The sequence below is a fragment of the Parasteatoda tepidariorum genome, chromosome X1 (assembly GCF_043381705.1).
Source record: "Parasteatoda tepidariorum isolate YZ-2023 chromosome X1, CAS_Ptep_4.0, whole genome shotgun sequence".
NCBI classification, from domain to species: Eukaryota; Metazoa; Arthropoda; class Arachnida; order Araneae; family Theridiidae; genus Parasteatoda; species Parasteatoda tepidariorum.
Genome location: NC_092214.1, coordinates 60,584,891 through 60,608,400, shown reverse-complemented (window position 1 = coordinate 60,608,400; position 23,510 = coordinate 60,584,891). Strand labels below are relative to the sequence as shown.

General features: G+C 26.3%; 1 protein-coding gene across 1 annotated transcript in view; it reads left to right on the top strand.

Moving 5' to 3' along the window:
* The first annotated feature begins 1,707 nt into the window (after positions 1 to 1,707).
* LOC107442360 (uncharacterized) overlaps positions 1,708 to 23,510 on the top strand; it is a 65,557-nt gene continuing 43,754 nt past the window's right edge. The window contains exon 1 of the mRNA XM_016055910.3: positions 1,708 to 1,757. The gene's annotated coding sequence lies outside the window, so the exon portion shown is untranslated. The remainder of the gene's footprint in view (positions 1,758 to 23,510) is intronic.

Below are 23,510 nucleotides of genomic sequence, written 5' to 3'. Positions count from 1 at the left end.
ACATCTCTCTCTCTCTCTCTTTATATACATAATAAAATTAAAAAAAAAACTTTGTTCTATCAGTTTTATGAATTTCGATTTTAGCTTTCATAGCTTTAGCAATAGAAAGAAAATAGTTGTCAAGCCACGTTTGGTTGTCAAGCCATACCAACATAATGAAGCACTTACGTTGTTTTTTCGCTTGCACGGCAGTATAAACACAACAAAAAATTTTTCTTACAAGTGTTATTCCCCTTTTTTAAGAAGTTGAAGGGTTAAATTTAAAATCCATCGAACTTAGGATAAATTCTCGTGAAAAATTATAATTACCCATTGTTTTTCATTTAAAAGTTCAAAAATAGTTAAGAACATCCATTCTAACATTGATGAGGAATATTCATGGGTGAAAGGATTTGTACTTTCCTATTGACGATCGAATGTAAAAGGGAATCAATCTTAAAATGTCACAAAAGGAATTTATCTTTGAATTAAAAACAAGGTAAGAGTTTAAAAGCATTCCAGGAAAGAACGTCAACACAAACAATGAAAGTGAGAATTTCTGCAACTATGAAAGGTCATTTAACCAAAAAGTAAATATACTGGATAAAATATGTAATATTATATAAGTAAATTATTTATAAATATATATGCATAGTAGAAGGTCACTCCTCCATTGGGTCACTACTATTTTGTCATGCCGATTTTGCAAAGTCCTGCATTAAAATGGACCTATAGAAATTTGGGCTCTACTGTTAGTAAATGAAAATAATAAATGAATCAAGAACTTTCTCCCTATATATGCAAATTTACATCTCTCTATCTGAAAGTATTTCTAATAGTCACCTTTTACCTGAAATTCATTTTCTCCAGCAAGTAAACAGGTTTTTTATGTTTTCAGTGGCGCCTACTTCAGGGCTGATTTTTTTAATATTTCCATAGTACTTTTGTTCTTACCTCGTATAAATTTTATTTTGCCACACCCAATATGAATAATCTTTCTATCTCATTCTCAACATGATTTATAATAATATACATTACATGGTCACTCTGTATGATATTTTATATATTTGCTTCATTTTTAGAGACATTAAAATTACTCCTTATACTTAATGTTAATTATGTCAGTTTTGATATAGATATAGCCCTTAACTATCTTAATTTTTCCTTCAAAAAGATAACCGAATCACGATTAATTGGTCTTTATTGACCTTTCTGCAGCAATATATTATATATTTTACACTTTTCTATAAGCCCACAGGTACAGTGATTAAATTTTAATTATTTATTTATATATTATTTCTACATAAATATCAAAACAATAAAATTTTGCATGATATCATAATAACTTCAACTTCCATAAATTGAACAAAACAACTCGATTAAATTCTCATTGCATATTTCGATAACAGTACCTTTTTTATGTTTCAATTTTTTATTAAAATATAATCTTATCCAATACAGAATATTTTGAAATTAAATAAAAATCACAAAATTTCCATAGACCACCCAAAGGTGATTAAAAAATATAGAAAGTAAAGAAGAGAGAAATGAAATCAATCAAATGAGGAACCAATCGGAATTAAAAAAATTAAAGCATTGTTTAAACTCATAAAAAAAATTCCTAGAATCACCTTAAGAAAGCGAAAGCGGATTGGAGAACGACCCTGAAAGGGTTCAACCCGATGTTATAAAAACAGGAACTCGTGTTTGTGTCCGCTTCAATTGTAGTCTCCTCATCCAAACAAGGCAGTCGCTTCAAAGATTCCCAGGAATAGGAGGTAAGCTTTCATTGATGCTTAAGATGATCACTTTAAATGATGCAATTATCTTCACTTATAATTTTATTAGAAAGCATGTTGTTTAGGGGATAAATTTTAAATATAACATAAAATTTTGAAATGAGTCGTAATTAAAAAAAGGATTGAATATTGTGTGAAATATTAAAAATTTTCTCCAATAAAATTTTTGGAAATGTGAAGTCAAGAATATAAAGGATGCTTAGAAATTATAGGAATTCATGAAAGACTTTCAATAACTTTTTATAAAATACAACTTTATTTCAATTTGAAAAGAAATTTCAAAAAACTTAAGCCTTTTTTTTAATTTTACAGTTTCTTAAAGGATTTATTTAGAAAATTGTGAAACAATTGTGAAATTTAGAAATTGTGAACTATTTTTTGCAGTTTAAGTTTCAGAAAATGTATTTTTTATTCTCAATAAAAAATATTTCTTGAACCACTTTCTTATAAAGAGAAATTACATAATAAAAATCTTTTTTTTTTCGAAGAACTAATGAGGATTTAAAAAATACCAAGAAAACTAGTTAAGAGTTTTAATTAAATTTTTACATTCTTTTCCAGAAAATTATTCCGATTTTTACTAGCAATTGGCTGAATGCTAATTTTTAACAACTGACAAAAAAGATTGAATTTTATTCAACTTTAGTGCCTTAATATTTTGTCATTGATTATTCACCTGCAATAAAACGAAAACAAGGAAATACTAAAAAAGAAACTATTACGTAAAGTTGAAAAAACTATAATATAAAGAGCTATAATTTAAATATAAAGAACAAATGTAAGCTTGAATATATATAAAAACGCCTTTTAATAGTTTTAAATTTTGTAATAACTAATCTTAATTTAAAAAAAAAGCAAACGTAATTCAAAGCTTTTCAGTTTTCTAAAAAAATCATCAATAACATTGTAACTTTTTCTGCGTAATTTGAAAAAAAAATTTTTCTGTCTGTGAATTATATTTTTAGTTTTTAAGTTTAAAAAAAAACAAAAAACGAAAAACTTTAGTTGATTTAGATAAATTTTTTTTGATGTCCCTCACAGATGTCTTGTGAAAGGGATATTTGTAGCAATAGATAACTCCATAAGTAACTGACAGGTAAAATAAATTCCAACATCTCATGTTATCTTAAGTTTAATAGTTTCCCTATTATTATATTTAACCAATTTTTTCCAATTAAGTTTGTCTCAACTTATATAAAATTATTTGGAATTTTGATAAATTTCAAATTAATTTACCATCAATAGATTGCAATATTATTAGGTAGAAAAACTCTTGTATATATATATATGTATGGGGACTATATACATAATTGAGAGATAAAAGTGTGCTATTATGTGTTATTAGTTATTACACACTATTAAAGTGTGTTATTAGTGTATTATATGAAAGTAGTTTCTGACTTTTGTGACTGACTTATTACTGAGTTTTTTAAAATTGTGTGAAATTTTGTTAAATTTCAAATTAATTTACTATCAACCGATTGCAATATTATTATCTAAGTCAAAATGCTTGATGGTTTTTCAGTGATGGACCAACATAATCTAAATGGTAACCATCAATAATTCCATCGTGAACCATTTTGTTTTTGACGGAAATCAACATAAATAACCATCACCTCAATGGAGGAATTCACTCTGATTTATGAAGGTCCGACATAAGAATATCAATTTGCCTTGATGGTTTGTTCATGTTGAACCATCAGAAATTTCGATCATAGTTTCTTAGAGATCCACTGTTGGAACGATTTAAACAACCATCACCACAAGTTAGGAATTTGGACTGATTTATGAAGGTCCAACATAAGAATATCAATTTGTTTTGATGGTTTATTCATGTTGAACCATCAGTAATTTCGATCATAGTTTCTTAGAGATCAAATGTTGGATCGATTTAAACAACCATCACCACAAGTTAGGAATTTGGACTGATTTATGAAGGTCCAACATAAGAATATCAATTTGTTTTGATGGTTTGTTCATGTTGAACCATCAGAAATTTCGATCATAGTTTCTTAGAGATCAAATGTTGGAACGATTTAAACAACCATCACCACAAGTTAGGAATTTGGACTGATTTATGAAGGTCCAACATAAGAATATCAATTTGTTTTGATGGTTTGTTCATGTTGAACCATCAGAAATCTCGATCATAGTTTCTTAGAAATCAAATGTTTGAACGATCTAAACAACCATCACCCCAAAGTAGGAACTCGGACTGATTTTTGATAGTCCAACATAAAAAAACAAATTGTTTTGGTGGTATATTTCTCCCATTAAACCATCCCATTAAAGCATCATGGAAATGTATAGTTGGAACCATCATGGACCATCACTCACATTGTTGGTCCATGAGAATCAAAATTCTTTAGATGGTCAACCATGATAGTACTAAAGTAGAATTTTCCATCATGAAATGATGAAAATTTGTTGGCATAACAAAAACTATGAAAAATGTTGGATGGTTGTGACCATCATGACTCGAACTGAAACCAACATAAACCGTCAAAATTTTTTGATGGGACCATCTAGAATTTTGACTTGGGTAGGTAGCAAAACTCTTGAATATATCTATTAGTGTGTTATAAAAATGTACCATTAGTGTGTTATTAGTTCTTACACACAAATAAAGTGTGTTATTAGTCTATTATAAGAAAGATATTACTGACGTTTGGGACTGATTAGTGTGTCATATGTTCTTATTGATAGCACATAGAGAAAACTGTCATTACATACTCATAGAGAACACTATTATACATGAATAATAGTATCCCTAAGTTTTCCTTTCCTTTTTCACTTTGCGACTCGTATCCAAAAATCATAAGTCACAATATTTTTAACAAAATAAAGTTCAAAATCCAACAATTTGAAAACTTATTTTCTGTCATTTCAGGCTTTTTATCAAAACTGCACATTTCAATACTTAATAAAGACATCTTTCTTAAAACTAATAAAAATTAACTTATAATTATAATAATAATAATGATTGTAATAATAATGATTGTAATAATTATAATAATATAACTATAATGGCTTAATATTAATAATGATTTTTTTTAAAAATGTGCAGAAACTATGCAACCGATTTAATTCAAATATTATTTATAATTGTTTCAAATTATATAATTCGAAATGAAGTTGCACTGTTATAAAATAAAATAATAAGCAAATTTAAGAAACTGTTAAAAAAATCTTTTTCAGGGGATTGTCCTTGGATAAGAGAATTCTATAATTGTGTGTATTTGTATATAATTGTGTATATTACATTGTAAAAAATTCCATAACAAATTACGGCAAAAAGTACCGGCATTCATGGAGCTTGTACTTATTACCGTAAAATCTATTTTTGATGTGAAATTTTATGGAACAAAAAATCTAATATAATGTGATTTTTGCAGCAATATTTATTGTAAAATCATTTAATCACTGTAATTAAATAAATATTGCTGTAAAAATTACGGTGTAAAATTAAAAAAAATCTTACTTAAAAAATTAAAAAAAATCTTGGCGAAAGCGAGTTTGAGAGATATGGTATAATACGTGAATGACCAACGAATGCTGATAAAAGGAGGGAAAAACTTACAGAAATACTGTGAATATATCGTGAGCAAAAAAATTTAAATTAAAATGAAAAATTAAAAATTTGAGATGATGAAGTACTTGAAATGAAAAACTTTTTAAAAAATTTCTATTTTATGAAACTCTTTTATTATATTTTATAACATATCAATTTACAAAACTAATTAGAAACATGTCATGAGGCAAAAATTAGTCTAATTAAAAATGGCAGTTTTATTTCCGAAAATATATGTTTCAACTAAAATTGTAACAAGTACCATGAATAAGCCTAATTTCCTTATCAAACCCTTGAGTAAAAGTTGAAGAATTAGATTTTCCTTTGTTAAAACGTGACGAAACGTGTGAGATTTTCACAACTAATCTTATGAAAGACATGAATAATAAAACCAAGTGAATCTCCAATTAAAAGAAGTAATTGACCTCTTACGATAATTAGTGAAGTCAACCATAAAGCAACTTCCAAGATAATCGATCAGTTATAGAATGCATTCGCCCTAGCAATTATTTATTTTAAAGCATTACAATAACTATTCCTAAAGCTCGTTTTTGTTGTATGGAATGTTTTTCAAATGATGAAGCACTTGCGTTTTATTCCTATTGTCATTATAGTTTTGCCTAAAACCCATTCAATCGTATAGAAGATGAAAGTGAAGATCTATATTTTACGGCAGCTATTCCGCTTCCTATTATGTTTGGGATATTATGCAAGGAACTTGTTATCATATCATAAATCAGTCCGAGTTGATGCACTGATAGTAATCGATGTGTCGAATGCTATCTTTTTTTTAAACCAAAGAATTCAAATTAGAATAGCATCAATTAATGTATGACCGATTAAAGAATTCTTTCAAGAACTTAATTGATGTTTTCTTCAAAGTCTATTTTTCTCGGATGAAAAATTATTGTCGTAAAGAAATAATCGACGAAATAAATTTGCAAAACCAAACTACTATATCTAAAATAAAATAAAATCTAATTAACTGCAAAAATATCGAAAAATGTATATAAAATAAAATTTCAGAATAGAATAACTTGAGTTTGCCGATGTTTATTTTGTATATTTCTGGAAAGGTTTTCGAACAAATAAAATTTTGTAAAAAAAAATTATTTGTTTTATGAAAGTATAGTCAGAAGTGGGAAAACATTAATAATTCAAAGTTGTCTTATTATTTTTAGGTTTTGATGGAATTTATTAGGTTTCTGAAAAATTTATGGCATGTTAAGTAAATTACTTTTTAAATAAATTTCACCGACAACTTATAGATTACACAGTTATAGATTAAACAATAAAAACTAAGGAAAAAATTAATTAAGAAACTAGATGCCTATTTCAGATGTTATCAATTTTGTTTTTTAAACATTAAACACCCTGTATGTACTCATTTTTCAACATGGTAATATTAATATTTTAAACAAAAATAACTAAATACTAAAATTCAAAGGTAATTTTAAAATTTAAAATGCATTTTTAAAGTTAGGAAATTTAAAACAAAAAATGTAATGAATGTCTTTAAAAATCTTGTGTTATTTTAAAATTATAAATTTTTATAAAAAAAATCATTTAGAAAAAACATTTCTTATATTTTAATTAAAACAAACATTCAAAGCCGGAAGGAAAAAATCAATCGCAAAAAAAAAAACTTTTGACTATCATTTTCTTAAAAAAATTCTTATGTACAGCAACCAAGAAAAATAATTTTCCTTTTAATTGTTTTATTTCAAAAGCTTAAGGCAACTTAATTCGTTTAAAAAATGCTAATATATTAGTTTTGTGAAATAATCTTTTCAGAATTACGTTTAAAACAAATAGAAAACTTTAGCAAAATACACAATTTAACAGCCCTTCTTTGTTTTAGATTTAAAAAAATTTTAATTGTCTTTATAGATAATTTAAAAAAAAGAATATTTTACCATATTTTTTTAAATGAGAAAAATACTGAGATGCACAGCTTATATAAAATCAAATCAATACGAAAAGGGCAAATGATTTGGCACTTTTAATCGTTCATATCTCCGAAATAGCAACTGATAAGAAATAAAAATTGTTCAAAACTATCTGAAAATTGGAAATGGTAACCAGATTGTTCCGATTGGGATATTTACAGAAAATTTAAACTTATTTCATTTCGGTCTAATTTAATTTGGCACAAAACTAAATCTACATATTAGTGCTTCCAATAAAATTTATTACAATGTAATATTCTATCAATATAATTTTTATAAAAGTAAAATTTAAAAAGTCTTTAATAGGTGCAGATAAAAATAATTTAAATTGGTTTCTGTTTTTTTTATTTATACCTACAATCTTATGATCGACAATTCACTATAATAGTGCAAAAAAAAATGTCGGTTAAAGTTATTTATGCCTTACAAATTACTTCTGTATTTCTTTAGTTGGTATTTAATTTAAGTTGAAATGTCATTTTATTATATTGCTGAATATGTAGCAATTTAAAGCGTGATTTTGTATTAAGATTTAAGGTTAATGTAAAATAACGTACAGATAAACATTTTTTCTATTGTTGTAGTTTAAAATTTGTATTGATCACTTAAGTTTCAATATTTTTGATGAGATGAAAAACATTGCCCCATGAAATAGCGGGTATTCAAGTATAACAAGAAATTCTGCATCAAATTACGGTAAAAATTACCGGTGCTTTGAGTGCCGGTAATTTTTACAGTATAATCCATTTTTGATAGAACATGCTACGGAGCAAATAATCTAATATAACTTTCTTTACAGTAATAACTACCTTAAAATCACTGATTCACTCTTATTGAATAAATATTACTATAAAATTATGGCATAATATTTTATGGGAAAAAAATGAATTTTACTGTAAAATGGACTTAAGGATCAAAGAGCCAATACTTTATACCGTAATTAGATCTAGAATTTTTTACAGTGTAGAATTTGCTTAAAACGTAAAAAAAATCTTAATGTTTTCTTTGCTGCATGTAGGTATCGCTTAATTCATACAGAGAATGTTAAAATTTCTATGTCTAACCAGTTTCGTTTTTACCATTTTTCTACTAATGAAATCTGTTCAAAAATTATGTGAAAAATGTATAAACAAACAATAAGCATATAACAATTAGGTACTATTTTTATTTCGGCGCATATAAATAATAACAACGGCACAATTTTTATATTAAAAATGCACCTCTCATCTATTGAATATGAAACACAATTTTGAAAGAAAATAACTATCATCATTATAAGAAAGAATATTCTATTTATCTATTTTTAAGGCGGATCATATGCAATTCAATTCACTTTTCAAAAAATATAAGATAAAAAAAAAGCAAATTCTCTATATTATAAATTTTTGATCTTTGCGATCATCATTTAATTAGAAGGTATTTATTATTCTGAAATAAAATATAATTTTTTTCTGTTATTACAACACAGCAAAAAAGTGAAAGAATAGCAAAAATATTACATGCAAGAATCTAATAATATTATCTAAAGCTGAATATATTGTTGTCTCAAGCTATATGAGTGTAATGCTGTGAATCGGTATTTCATCTTGAGAAACAAACAAACAACACAATAAAGTTTGAACTTTAGTACGACGACTTTACTTTTAAAAAAAAGTTTATATTGTATTTATGAAAAGGAGAAAACTTAAAATATAGAATCATAAATGGTTTTAAATAAGCGAAATTTAAAAGCCATTACACAATTGTTCTAATAATTTTGTTTGCAAATCAGTAAATTATATTTATAGAAATATTTTTATTATAAAAGTGAAACTGTCAAAGTGAAATGAATTTTCCTTGTGTTTGAGGCTTGGATTATTTTCAGAACAAATTATGCAAGCTGTTACATAAATAAAAAATACAAATTGCTTTAACTCTTCCCAGTCGATATCAGTTTGAACAAAAATTTAGAAATCTAAGTCTTATGAAGTTGATTTTGAACATTAATTACCAGTTTATTAGTTCATTAATTATGAGTTCCACTGCCCATGACTTCACTTCTTTAACTTGGCTGAGTGTTTAATCCCACTGATAAGCTCAAGACTTACTTTCCTTCTACTCTCTCCTCACCTCTTTGATTTTTATCGAAAAGTTGTTTTTATCAACATTTTGGTATACTATCTTCATAAAGCAGTTGAATTATTACTATTTTTTGCACTCATTATTTTTTTATATTATAATGTTAGTCATTAAATGAATTAATATTATAACTTGTTAAATGTATTTATTTCATTGAGGATTATGCTTATTTTTGAAGAATGTTGATTTTTATTTTTATCAGTGGTCCAAAGTTTTATCGTTTTAAAGTAATAGGAACATTTATTTATGTTTCGAACTTAGAAAAATGTGTAATGTTTCACTATATTTCCAAAACATTTGATGATTTAAGAATATTCAAATGATTTTTAAATTGTGTTAACTTTTCATCATTATTATTTTTATATCAAAATTCTATATTAAATTTTTCTACTTAACTTTTTTATTATAATTTCTACTTTTGCCACACTATTACTTTATTGATTTGAAATTACTCTTCTACATTAAATACACTTCATCATCTTTATTTTATAGTTTCACGAATTGTTTTACAGATAACCCTTCCCCCACCTCACCTACCTACTTTTCTTGATATTATTCATTTTCTTTTCGACACGCAGAAATTTTTACGAATCTCACAAATTTTATAACGTTTTCAGTCTTAATACATGAACTAATTTCCCAATAGAACCTTTCTAATCTATTTTTATTTCATTTCGCCTATAAGATTCCCCAAACTTCTTTCTTAGACCGAAAAGTTGATTTTCACGAAAAATGTGGTACTTTATAACTATACAATAATGGGTTTATTTATTTTGCTTACTTTTTGAATGTTTTATTATGTTTTTCATTTATAATCTTTCATATATCATTTTCATATATTCATTTATAATATTTCATATATCATTATATCATTTTCATTTATGATCTTTCATTTATACGTTTTCATTTAAAAGATTTTTAAATATATTGAATTTCTAATTATTTTTTTCTACATAATTATAATTTGTTACACTTTTTTTTACATTCATTCTTTTTAATATTATGTTAATCCCAATGATTTTAGTTATTTAAAAGATTTAAACTTATTAGTTCTTGCATATTTATTCTTTCTGCAAATTTATTAGTCATCTATTTTTACTAGGGAGTTTTTAAATATTTTGTTATTATTTTATGGGTTTATAATTTAAAAAAACTAATAAAAATTCAAGCTTAAAAATTTTTGGTTACTCACCTGCTGTATTTTTCCTAATGTATCTAAAAATCTTACCTATCGATAACTCTCCTTCTATTTTTTGTGAAATTTTTGTGACTTACAAAGTATATCGAACTATAGTAACATTTGAACTCATGCATTATTTTAGAAATTTTAAGAAAGCATATACGTGATTAAGGATTTCGGCAAAATTGCATCTGCTCACGCGTTTGTATGAAAATCCATTTTAAAGCTTTTACCATGAGACTCATTTTAAATACGTTTACCTGCACAACAGCAACTGCAGTAAATAAAAATAATGATTAAGCAATAACAATTCTGATTTAAGAGCTTTATAAAGTAATTGCGCTCATAAATTTTTTTCTATGCTTAACTTACTGTTATAAGTTTTATTTATACACTGTTTATCCATCTGAAAAATATGCTTTTTGAAAAATATATTTTACACTTAATGTGTCTCAATTATTTACAACATCATCATTTACTAACTCACTTTAATCCAATTCATTAAATTAAAAGGCATTCAAGGAAATATTTTATAATTTATAATATTTAAATTATTTATATTATAATTATTCTTATTATTTTGCACTTGTTGTATAAACACATATACTATAGTCTAAATTTTTTAAGTTTAAAAACTTCGAAGGATTTTTAACAAAGACTTCTCTATTTTCCCAATTTTTCTTCATCCAGAAGTTATTTTGATACTCAATGTGTTTTTTATTATTATATTTCAGTGTTATGCAAATTTCACAATTTGTGTTGATAACATTTTTCAATTTATTAAACATTAGTCTCAGACTCGAGGTCTACATTAAAAAATGTTCTAACAAAGAAACGCATGTTGGAATTTTTTTGATCTGTAATAAAATAGTTTTTGACATTTTCAAGTGAAATTTATTCATGAAAGCATTAAAATTCGTCTTGGAATAATTTTTCGGTGTGGAATAATTGTTACATTTAGTTAATATTAAATGTTTTTGTATGTTTCTGCAATTTAGTAGCCTTTTGATGAAACAGCTATTTTTATTACACAGTTTTTAAATAAATTTTTAAAATAAATTTTTAAAATAAAAGATTTAAATTACTTAAAACGAAGAATGTTGCATAATATGAAGTTTTAGAAGATAAAAATCTTTGTCTATAAGTAAATATACAATATGTTGCATTCTAGCAATATGAAATGATTCCAAATGGTCAATAAATTATTTCATTACAGACAATTTTATCATTGAAATTTTGCAATATATGAAAACAAATAAAGATTTTTATTTTAATTTTTTTTACATCCATGATAAGTAAGTAAAATTTTATATAAGATGTATTTTTCACTTTTCACATTAATACATCAACATGAAATATACAATGAAATGTAATACCAAAAAATATTAATTCCAACTTCAACAATGCAGAAATTTAGTTTAAATGAATTTCCCCGGCAATTTTTAATCCTTTAAATAAATTGAAGCAGCTAATAATTTGATGATTTTATTTACTTTCGTATCATTATTAGGTTGTTTTTTTCCTCTGAAAACAAAAAACCCGCATAATTCTCTAGTTCTAAATAAGAATTTTTTTTTATTATATCATTGAATTGAATTATATATTGTTTACTTATACATTGTCCATTGATATACTATTTTTACTTGGGAAATATTATTTGTAGGGATAAGAAAGTATATATTTCACATAATAGCTGCAGTTTCTTAATTAATATAGAAAATTTATCTGTTTTTTAATACATTTTTAAAATCACTTCTTGTAAAATTTGTTGATAAACAAAGCATAAACTTGCATCTCTTATATTCGTCAACATAGAAGCAGAGTTTTGAATAAACTTGTAAGTGCTGAAAAGAAATTACCAAAAATATTACTACAAATAAAATTGAGTGAAAGGTTTCATATTTTGTGAAGATTATAGGAAAAATTGTACCACATTAGATATGGTACGTTTGTGTGAAATGATAGTTAGGCTATCTTGTGGAAAATGAAAAAGATTATCATATGACAGCATAGGATTATATGGCATTATTGCAATATATATACTTTAGTGATAAAACGCAATCAGTTTCTAACAAGCTTAGGTCAAATAGTTTTCACACAAGACACTCCTTTTCGGAATATTAATGAATGAAGCTTTTGATATCAAATCAGTGTTATTGCTTGGGGTTTATTCTTCCTCGCAGTTCAATTTTCACATTTAACTTTAACGTTATCTACAATGGAAGTTAGAAATGCTTCTTTTTTATATACTTCGTTCTATCTTAAAATATTAGTTTATATTTCCATCACATTTTCTTTTCTTTGTTTATATTTTCGTAAATTAGTTTACTTGTTAGATTACAGTTTCAACGAAAATAATTTTTAGTCTCCTGCTCTGAATGATTTTTTTATATTAAAGATTTTGCTATCAAGAAAAATAGTTTTGCAAATCCTGTAATTACTTAGCGGAAATTATCCCGAAAAAAATTTATTTATATTTGAAAAAGATAAAAAACAATAAGTTTTAATTTTTATGAAATAAATCGGAAGCACTTTTTTTCGGAAATATAGAAATAAAATCTTTTTAAATTAAAAAGTAAATTAGCTTTAAAAAATAAAAATTAATGATTCAATTTAGTATAAAAAATTATTGTCATGCTTTGAGACAATTTTTATATGTTTAAAAAACGTTTTTCGTTTAAGAAATAGTACTGTTTCAGAATTGTATCTTCTGAGTTCCAGCAAAATAATTTTTAAATTTAAGAAAAAACGATTTATTTCAAGCTTTTTTGATAAATAATTTCAGTTTAAGAGTATTCGTTTTTGAAATCTAAACATCTTGTTTTAAGAAAAACTGTCTCAAGATTTTTTTTTCTTGAAACCTATATTTAAGTTATAAGAAATATATATTTCAGTTTTCGCGAAGTAGGGAAAAAAATTTCAGCGATTGAAAGTAAAAATTTTGTTTTAAAATATTATATTCTTAAGAAAAATAGTCCGATGCAAATAATTATTTTAAAGAAATATATTTTTTGCTAAATAATTTTTTTTTAAATTGAAATTTAAGACAGATATTTTTTTTAATGTTAAGAAATTATTTCTCTAAGGAATATATATAAATTCTTCATGTTTGTATTATCGTTACATTTAAACATAATTATATATACTTTTAAAGGAATCCCGGTCAGTAAAAATAAGACTGCCAGTTCTTAAATTAAGCATTTACAATCTTGAAGAAAACATCTTATAACAGAGCTGTATTTTTAATATTTTACATTTGCCAGTTTTAAATGGAATTATACATTTACGAGTTCAACTCCGGTTAAAAAGTGATTAGTATGATGATAAAATGCTATCTTGCTATCTGGGGCATTTCAGTAAGGGCATATTGAATGCAATATAAGAAAAAAAAATTATTATTTTTTACACAAATATGCAAATATGAAATGAATGAGAAGAACATGTATCATTAGTTTAAAGAAAAAATATGTTACTCAATTAAATGCAAACGCCTCATAATGAAATGTAACTTAGTCTTGCATCTCTTACTTTGTCCATCAAACAGGATGAGAAAAGAAGAGGGTGAATGATTTTTCTTGTTAACAGTATGTTTTTAAAAAACTTCGTCAAGTTTTATTGAGCACGAAATGAAGGTTAAAGTAAAATAGTGTTGTATCACGTGCTGAAATTGATTTTCTTTGAATGTGTTGATTTTAATTCAAACAAATTAGCAATACACTATTCTAATGTTCGGTATATATAGAGGACCATCCACACGGAATATTTCATTACCTCTTAACTAGTGACTAGTGACTATTCAAGAAAAACTTTTTCTTAAATAGAATTGGGATGTTGTTGTTGACGTATGCCATTAAGGCAGAGTGGGTGCGAGTGTTCGTGTTTTCCAGTGGCGCCATCTATGGCCAAGATTTCGACTTCTGCCACACCCATACGTCACACCCGTTTATAGGGTGGACCCATTCATACATCCATTCATTCATCCAGTGATCGTAATTTTGACCTGAATTAGAGAACGATCAATCTCCAATTCAGTACCCCCACAGGTTTTGATTTGTTATGGGAACATGGAGGACTTTGAGACCCGACAGATTTAACGTGCAGCAGCCACCATTTACTACACAGGGAGTCTTTGGCAAACAGGGATCGAACCCACGACCCCTTGGACATGGGCCCAGTGCCCTACCAACCAGGCTATCCCGGTCTTAATAGAATTAGGATGAAATGCTTAATTCAGTTTTGAAACAATAAGTACAATTTAAATCACGGAAATTATGTTAATATATTTTCTTCGTGAATAATAATTTTTTTTCTGGAGATCGACGGATTTATTGGGAACGATAAGCTAATTTTTTTTTAATGTTATATAGTATCCAAAGTAGAATTGTAAACATTCATATAAATAACTAAATTCCAAATGAAATTTTTTATTTTTCTAATTTTTCCATTTCATCACTTAAATACTCATCGCATATGGAATTATTTTAGGACTTAACACAAATTGGGATGCATCTGTACTGTACTTTTATCATATTAAATGTCATTGTTGGGTGTTTATTAAAGATAGGTTGCGTGAGAAAAATATAAACATAGATGTGGACCACAATATATTTTTACAATGAAATATTGAGGGAAGTGGGTGAGTAATACGAAGACTCAGATCATATTAAAAGAAATAAACACAAAAACAAAGTACTTTAAACATGTATCAATAAAGTAGTTATTTGCAAATAAATCAGTAGATCCAGGTGCAAATTATTTTAAAATATGGGGTTGAAACCAGCGTGATAAAAATAGCTGTTTCATCAAAAAGCTACTAAATTTCAGAAACATACAATAAATTTTAATATTAACTAAATGTAAAAATTATTCCACACCGAATGTATTGTACTTTCAAATCCGTGTACTTATATCATGAGAAATTATAAAGTTTATTGTTTTTCTGAATAAATTCCAGCTGAAAATGTCAAAAACTATTTTATTAACGATTTAAAAAAATTCCAACATGTGTTTCGTTGAAGGAAAAAATTTAATGTAGGCCTCTAATCTAAGATATGATTATTAATGTTTAATCATTTGAAAAATGCTTTCTGCACAAATTGTAAAATTTCCATAACACTAAAATATAAACATAAAAAACACATTCGGTATCACAAAAACTTCTGGATAAGGAAAAAACAAGAAAATGGAGAAGTTTTTCTTAAAACTGATGCAAACGTTTGAACGTTTTAAAATTAAAAAATTTAAACCATAGTGTAAGTTTTCCTATAGTGTATAAACTATAGTGTTTCCTATAGTTTCCTATAGTAGAAACTATAGGAAACACTATAGTGGGAGTTATAGTGATATTTCCCTTAAAAATATAATATTTAAATATTATAAATTATGAAATATTTTCCTGAATATCTTTTAATTTAATGAATCGGTTTAAAGTGAGTTATAAAAAACCAAGTAAATATTAGAAAATGATGATGCTGTAAATATTTGAGAAGCATCAAATGTATAATAAAATTTTGAAAAAGCATATTTTTCTAATAGATAAACAGAATATAATTAAAACAGTAAGATTAATATAGAAAAGAAAATTAATATGCGCATTTATTTTATAAAGCTCTTAATCTGAATTGTTATTGTTTAATCATTATTTTTAGAAACTTTACCAGAATAGTATTTATTGCAGTTGTTACTGTGCAGGTATACGTATTTAAAACGAGCCTCATTGTAAAAGTTTTAAAATGGATTTTCATACAAACGCGTAAGCGCGTAAGCAGATGCAGATTTGCCGAAATCACTTAATCACGTAGATGCCTTCTTAAAATGTCTTAAATAATGCATGAGTTCTAATGTTACTATCGTTTGATATACTTTATAAATCGCAAAATTTTACAGAAAAAAATGAAGAAAATCATTGATAGGTAAGATTTTTAGATACAATAGGAAAAATACAGCAGGTGAGTCAATAAAAATTTATAAGCTTTAATTTTATTTAGTTTTTCTAAATTGTAAAATTATAAAATTATAACAATATATCTAGAAATTTCCAAGCGAAAAAAGAAAATTAATAAATTTACAGAAAGATTAAATTAACAAGAACCTAATAGGTTTAAGTTTTTTAAATAAGTAAAATCATTGGGATTAACATAAAATAAAAAGGAAAGAAAGAGAAAAAAGTATAAACAATTACAGTTATGAAGAAAATAATTATAAATTCAACATAGTTAAAAATCTTTGAAATGAAAACGCTTAAATGAAAAATCATTTGAAAACATAATGAAATATTCTATTCAATTACAAATTAGAAAGTTTCAATGAGAACATTAGTTTATGTATTAAGACTGAAAACGTTATAAAATTTGTGAAATTCAAAAGAATTACTAATCGTCAAAAAAAGTTTATTGAATAAATAAATAAATAAATACCCCCATTACTTTTAAGTGATAAAATTTCGGATAACTGATAAAAATCATATTACTTATTTAAAATCAATAAGAGTAGGGAGGTGAGGTTTGGAACAGTTATCCGTAAGAGAATTTGTAAAACTGTAAAATATCAAAAAGATAGATGAAAGTGATAAAGTGGATTTAATGTAGAAGAATAATTTTAAGTCAATAAAGTTATATTGTGGCAAAAATAGAAATTATAATAAGAAAAGTTAAGTAGAAAAATTTTGAATAGAATTTTGAAATAAAATAAGGATAATGAAAAGTGAGCACAATTTAAAAATCATTTGAATAATCTTAATAAATCAACAGTTTTGAAAACATAGTGAGACATTGCACATTTTAATAGTAGAAAAAAAAATAAATAAATATTCCCATTACTTTAAAGGGATAAAACTTTGGACAATTGATAAAAATTATGTCTCTGATAAAAATCAAGATTAACATTCTTCAAAAAAAATATATATAATTCTCAATGAAATAAATACAATTAACTAATTGCAATATAAAATAATAATAAGGAAAAGTTAACACAATTTAAAAATCATTTAAATACTCTTAATATATCAACAGTTTTGAAAACATAGTGAAACATTACACATTTTAATAGTACAAAAAAATAAATAAATATTCCCATTACTTTAAAGGGATGAAACTTTGGACAGCTGATAAAAATTATGTCTCTGATAAAAATCAAGATTAACATTCTTCAAAAATAAATATAATCCTCAATGAAATAAATACAATTAACGAGTTGCAATATTAATTCACTTATTGACTAACATTAGAGTAGAAAAAAATCTAAGTTTAAAAAATAGTAGAGATAGTACACCGAATTGTTGATAAAAACAATTTTCCGATAAAAATCAAAGAGGAAGGGACGGAATAATAAAAAGTAAGATTTCAGCTTATCAGTGGAGATGGACACTCATCCATGTTAAAGGATTGGGGTGTAGGATTCATGGGCTGTCAGGCTCATGAGGTGAGGGACTTATTATTCCCCTACTCGTGTAAAATTAATTCACTCAGCTAAAAAAATATAAGGTCAAAACTACCAGAGTATGATCAAATTTACCGTGTTTTTTGCTATACGGGAATACCCAAGAACTCGGTAATTTTTACCGTAGTGCTTTGGTAATAATTTTGGTAAAATTAGCAAGAAAATATGGTTTTATGATGAGTGATAAAATTTGGTAAATGTGGTAAAATTTGGTAATTTTATCATGATATCTTAGAGAAGGGCTTAAAAGCCATTTTTTTAGTTAAACTTACCTTGTATATTTGTATTTTTTACTAAATGTGTGATATTAAGACTATAATTTTGAAAATCAGAATTTTTGGTAAACCTTTACCATATGAACGGAAAAATTACCATATGCTTTGATAATTTAATCATATTTTTTTCTCCATCCATTTTCAATTTCTGTATGAAATTGTTCTGAAATAACATTTGCTTAAATTATCCATCAGCTCAACTGAAAGTTTGAATGTCGAAACTGCAATAATAATGGAGCAAAACTTTGAGAATTTCATTCTGTAATTCTTTGCTCTTGTCTCCCAGCAGTATCTCCTCAATAGAAAGAAAAAGAAAAAACTGCTTTGAATGCCATCGGTGAATAAATAACTCTACTCAAAACATCACGAATGGTAAAAGCGAAGAATTATAATTTATTTTAGTTTGAGGCTGTTTTGTCCGACACTGAGGTATTTCATTTTCTTTCCCCCGAAGCATCTCGTTGATAACAGTTAAAATTCTTTTTTCAATAAAAAGAAAATGCTAAAGGCGATTGCAATTTACTTCTTATACCTTGAGCTACAAAAATCGAAAGTAAATATTCGGTCTAGTTCCGCATTATTTACAGATACTGCTTTTAAAATAATGTGTAATTGAATTTAATGAATGAGGACAAAAATATTTCTGACTATAAAAGTAAATATATTAAAATAAAGAAAACATCCATTTTGAAAACGCTAATTATTCATTATTGTTTTTACTTTTAAAATGTGTAATTAGTACAGTGTAGTTTTAATTTATCGGTTTTATCGTATGATACAATTTTTTTTCAAAATATTTGGTTTAAACCCGTTTCGTCAAATAATAAAATTTTAAAAGTATAAATTTTAATATCTGTTTTTATTTAAGAACACGCAAACGAGTGAACATAGTTTTGTTTTAAAGTTTTACAGCATAATGCTAGTTTTGGTTGGAATTTTCATTTAAAAAAAAGTAGAATTTCAGAAGTACGAATTATTCAAATTTATATGTAGTTTAAATATACTCACTTAGTTAATTTTAAGAAACTCAAATCTATTTTAGCAATACAGTTTTCACACCATTAAGAATTCATTGACGTAAAAATTATATCGTTAAATATAATTTTAAATTCAATTATTGTTCATCGAAGTTTTGCAAAATATTTTAATCAAAAAGAGGGCCAAGTAGTTTTGAGACTTTTAGTAAAAAATAAATAAAATAAAAAAAAGGAAGAAAGAATCGTTGAAAAAATGAATAGGTTGCATTAATTGGCGGAACTTCTCAGAAATCATTTTTAGCAACAAAAAAATTTCTTATTACTCTGTAGACAAAGATTTAGCCCTTAGAATACTTAAAGAGAATTAGTTTGGATGTATTTAGTTACAAAACAGATTTGGTTATTTATCTATTTATATTTTATAACTATTTTTACATTTATAACTGTTTTTGAATCCAATCCAGAAACAAGGGAAATCCTTGGTCAAGTATAAGGAAAAATTTATTTGCCTTAGAAGAAGACTTTTTGATATAAATAACCCGCATTTGCATTATAGAGATTTAAAAACCACGAAAACCTTCCACTGTTAACCTGACGGCGAGTGAACTCTAACCCATGATCCGTCTACCTCTCAAGATATTTTACATCAGCACTGTGGTCAATGCGAACCGGGTAATGGAATTCGTATCGATCAACCATCACTGGGATTCGAACCGAAGTCACCTCATTGGGAGGCGTGAATTCTGTAAAACTTACTTTAGCATAATCTATCATATTTTATTTCGTTGATTTCTTTTGGTGTTTTTTGGTTTTTATTTCTATAGCGCGTCTCGGAAGTAAAAACAAAATAAAAGGTGCTGAAAAATATGTTTATAACTAGCAGTAAGAGTTTGATACATCTAGAACTTTAATATAAACTGTCACACAACTGATTTCCCTTTGATTTTATCTTGCTTTATTGTGAATTGAATGTTTTTAAGACATTTAGCAACATTTCAAGGAAAATAGCAGCTTAATTCTTTTTTGGCTACGAATTGTTTTTTTTTCTTCTTTTAACTGCGATCTGAATATCTGATTTTATATCATTGTGTTACTACAAAGAAGAAAAAATATTTTGTTTTATTTTATAACCGTCGTTGAACAGCCGACTCAACTTTACGGGTTTGCGGCTACTAATATTCACCCCCATAGCCTTGTTATTTTGAACCCAATCCGAAAGACAAGGGAACTCCTGGGTCGAGTAGTGGAAGAAATTTGCCTTCGAGGAGGACTTTTTGATAGAGCTAACCCGCATTTGCGTTACATGGAGAGGAAGACCACGAGAACCACCCACGGTTAGCCTGACTCCAAGGGGACTCCAACCCATGATCCGTTTACCACTAAGGATATTTTATGTCAGCACTGTGGTCGGCGCAAGTCGGATGAGGAATTCGTATCGACTGGGATTCGAATCCGGTGCGCGGCATTGGAAGGCGAACGCTCTATCCCCTGTGCCATCGAGGCTCATAAATCAAGAAAAGGAAAAAGTATTGTCAAAACTACAATACTTTTTCATCATCAAGAAAAAGTATTGTCATAACTACCAGAATATGGTAAAATTTACCATATTTCTATCTTCATCGGAACACCGAAAAGCTCGGTGATTTTTACCGAAGAGCTGTAGTAATTATTTTGGTGAAATTAACAATAAAGTATGATTCTATAATACACGATAAAATTTGATAACTGAGGTAAATTTTGGTAATTTTGTTATGATATCTTAGAGCATGACCTAAAAACCATTTATTTGGTTAAATTAACTTTTCAGTTTTGTACTTTCAACTAAATGTGTGTAAATAAGTCTTATAGTTTTGAAAACCAGGATTTGCAATCAGTCGTTATTCTATGAATGGAAAAATTACCAAATTAATGGTTTAAATATCGTATATCATTAACTAAAATTATGTTTACTTTTGCTTTTTTTAAACAAAATATTTTATTACCACACATTACCGTAATTTTACCAGATTTTTTTCTGCGCTTAGATCCTACCAAATCTAATTTCTACCGTTGTGTTACATTCCGTCCTGCAAATAATTATTCCTATCTAAAACAAAGCATTTTGTATAGAGATACAAGATAAAAGATAGAAAAAAAGGCGAAAATATTTAATTCGAAATTAAATTCACATTTATCGAAGCACAATCCTACTTACAAACGTTATTTTAAACGAAAAATACTGATAATATTAAAAAAAAACATTTCGTTTCCTCATTAGATTTCCCTATCAGGCTAACATGCGAAATTCCATAGCCTAGTAACGCATTAGTTTCTCCTGCTTTACTAAGGCCATAAGATTTACGCATTTTATTGAAGTAAGAATTTTGGTATTAACGCATCAATTTAAAATTTATTATTGAAAATGCAGACTTTATTTAAATATCTTGGAGACAACCAGTTCCACAAATGCTAGAGACAATAACAAGATTTAAAATATTTGAGAAGCGAACATGTAAGAAAACACAATACTAAAACTAATAATCGCAATGTATTCAAATATAAATAAGAAAATGCAGAATTAATTTTATTTTTATTCAGAAAATATCTTACAACATTTAACTGTAATCCTTAATAACCATTTGGACAAAAGTATTTTAAAATTCCTAAAATTTTATGTATGGTATAAATTTTCTTACATCGATTTTCCTTATTGATAATTTTCAACTGAATTTCCGATATTAGTTTCTCAATATTTGTGTAATTAACAAAAACTTAACGGAAAAATTTCGGTTCTGAAATTAAGTACTAGATCAATATGCTCTTCTTAATGTCCTTCTTAAAAAGCAGAACTTTCGAAACTTTCATAAATGCATAAATAAAGTAAAAACTAAATTAAAAAAGGCATATATCTTCTTAAGGTATTATAAAAAATAAAAAGTTCTCTGATTATCACACTGGTTACAAAAATTGGTTCTCTTTTGCGTTCGGAAAATCAATGGAAGAATGAAAATTCGATATATATGTTTTATACGTGCTTAATATCCTTGAAAAGAAAACTTCTTTAAATTAAATACACAACTACCGAGTAGAGAAATGTAGAAAAAAAAGCCCTATTCATTTACTTGCATAATATGTCATAAGTGAAATATAATACAATAAAAATATTAAATGTACGCAGTAAAATATAGCGAGAGAAAAGAAATTACTACATGGCAAAAACCGTGATTAACAAAATTGTAATTTATGGAAAAGTAATAACTTTTAAGTATCAGCTTAAAAATAAAATGATGGAAAGTGAAGAATTAAGTTTAGGAAACTTCGTAATGGTTAAAAAGTGACTCAATATTTGGATGCAACGCGATAGATTCGAAGGATTATCAATTAAAACAAAATCAACTCTGTATTCTTTTTCTGTTAACCTTTCTAAGAATAAAGCATCCTTTTTAATTTGAAATTCAATTTCGAATATTTATGCTAATTTCAACCAAGTGTAATGTCCTTACTAAACACTCAGCTTTGATCATAATTGATCTCAATTTTTATTGAAAAGTAATAATTTTATAAACATTATAATATAAAATTTAAGAAAAGTGTCGACTAAAGTGATGAAAACTTTGCAATAGGAGAAAAGCGAATATTTGGATGTAGCGCATTAAATTCGAAAGAATATAAATTAAAGAATAAAACAAAATCTATTCTGAATTCTTCCTCTGTTAACCTTTCAAAGAAAAACGCATCCATTTTAATTTGAAATTCAATTTCCAATTTCAATGTCAGTTTCAACCAAATTCAATGTCATTACTAAGTATTCAATTCTGATCATGCTGTGCTAATAATTTCAGAATACAGAGAATATAGTATGAGATTACTTCCTCCTTTTTTTCACTCCCTTCATTATAAAAACTAAAGAACACTACAGGACACGTTTTTTGTAGTTCTTTGCCCTCTCTTACTATTGTTTACACAAGAGTGATTCAGTAATCGACTCTTCGGCATTATCCCTCTTATCAACTACAAACAGGAAAGTTTAACATCAAAGAAACCATTGAATTCTTCACGGGATGTTAAAGTAATGAGGCATTTATTATCCAATTGTATCTGATACTCCACACTTCTAACACAGTAATCATAACTTTCTCTCTGTCTATTCATATAGTTCACTTCCGAATGAATATCATTTCTTAAACAGTCATTTTGTGGTCATTAAAAAAATTCCTTTGTATGTATTTAGTAATCACCTTTGAAG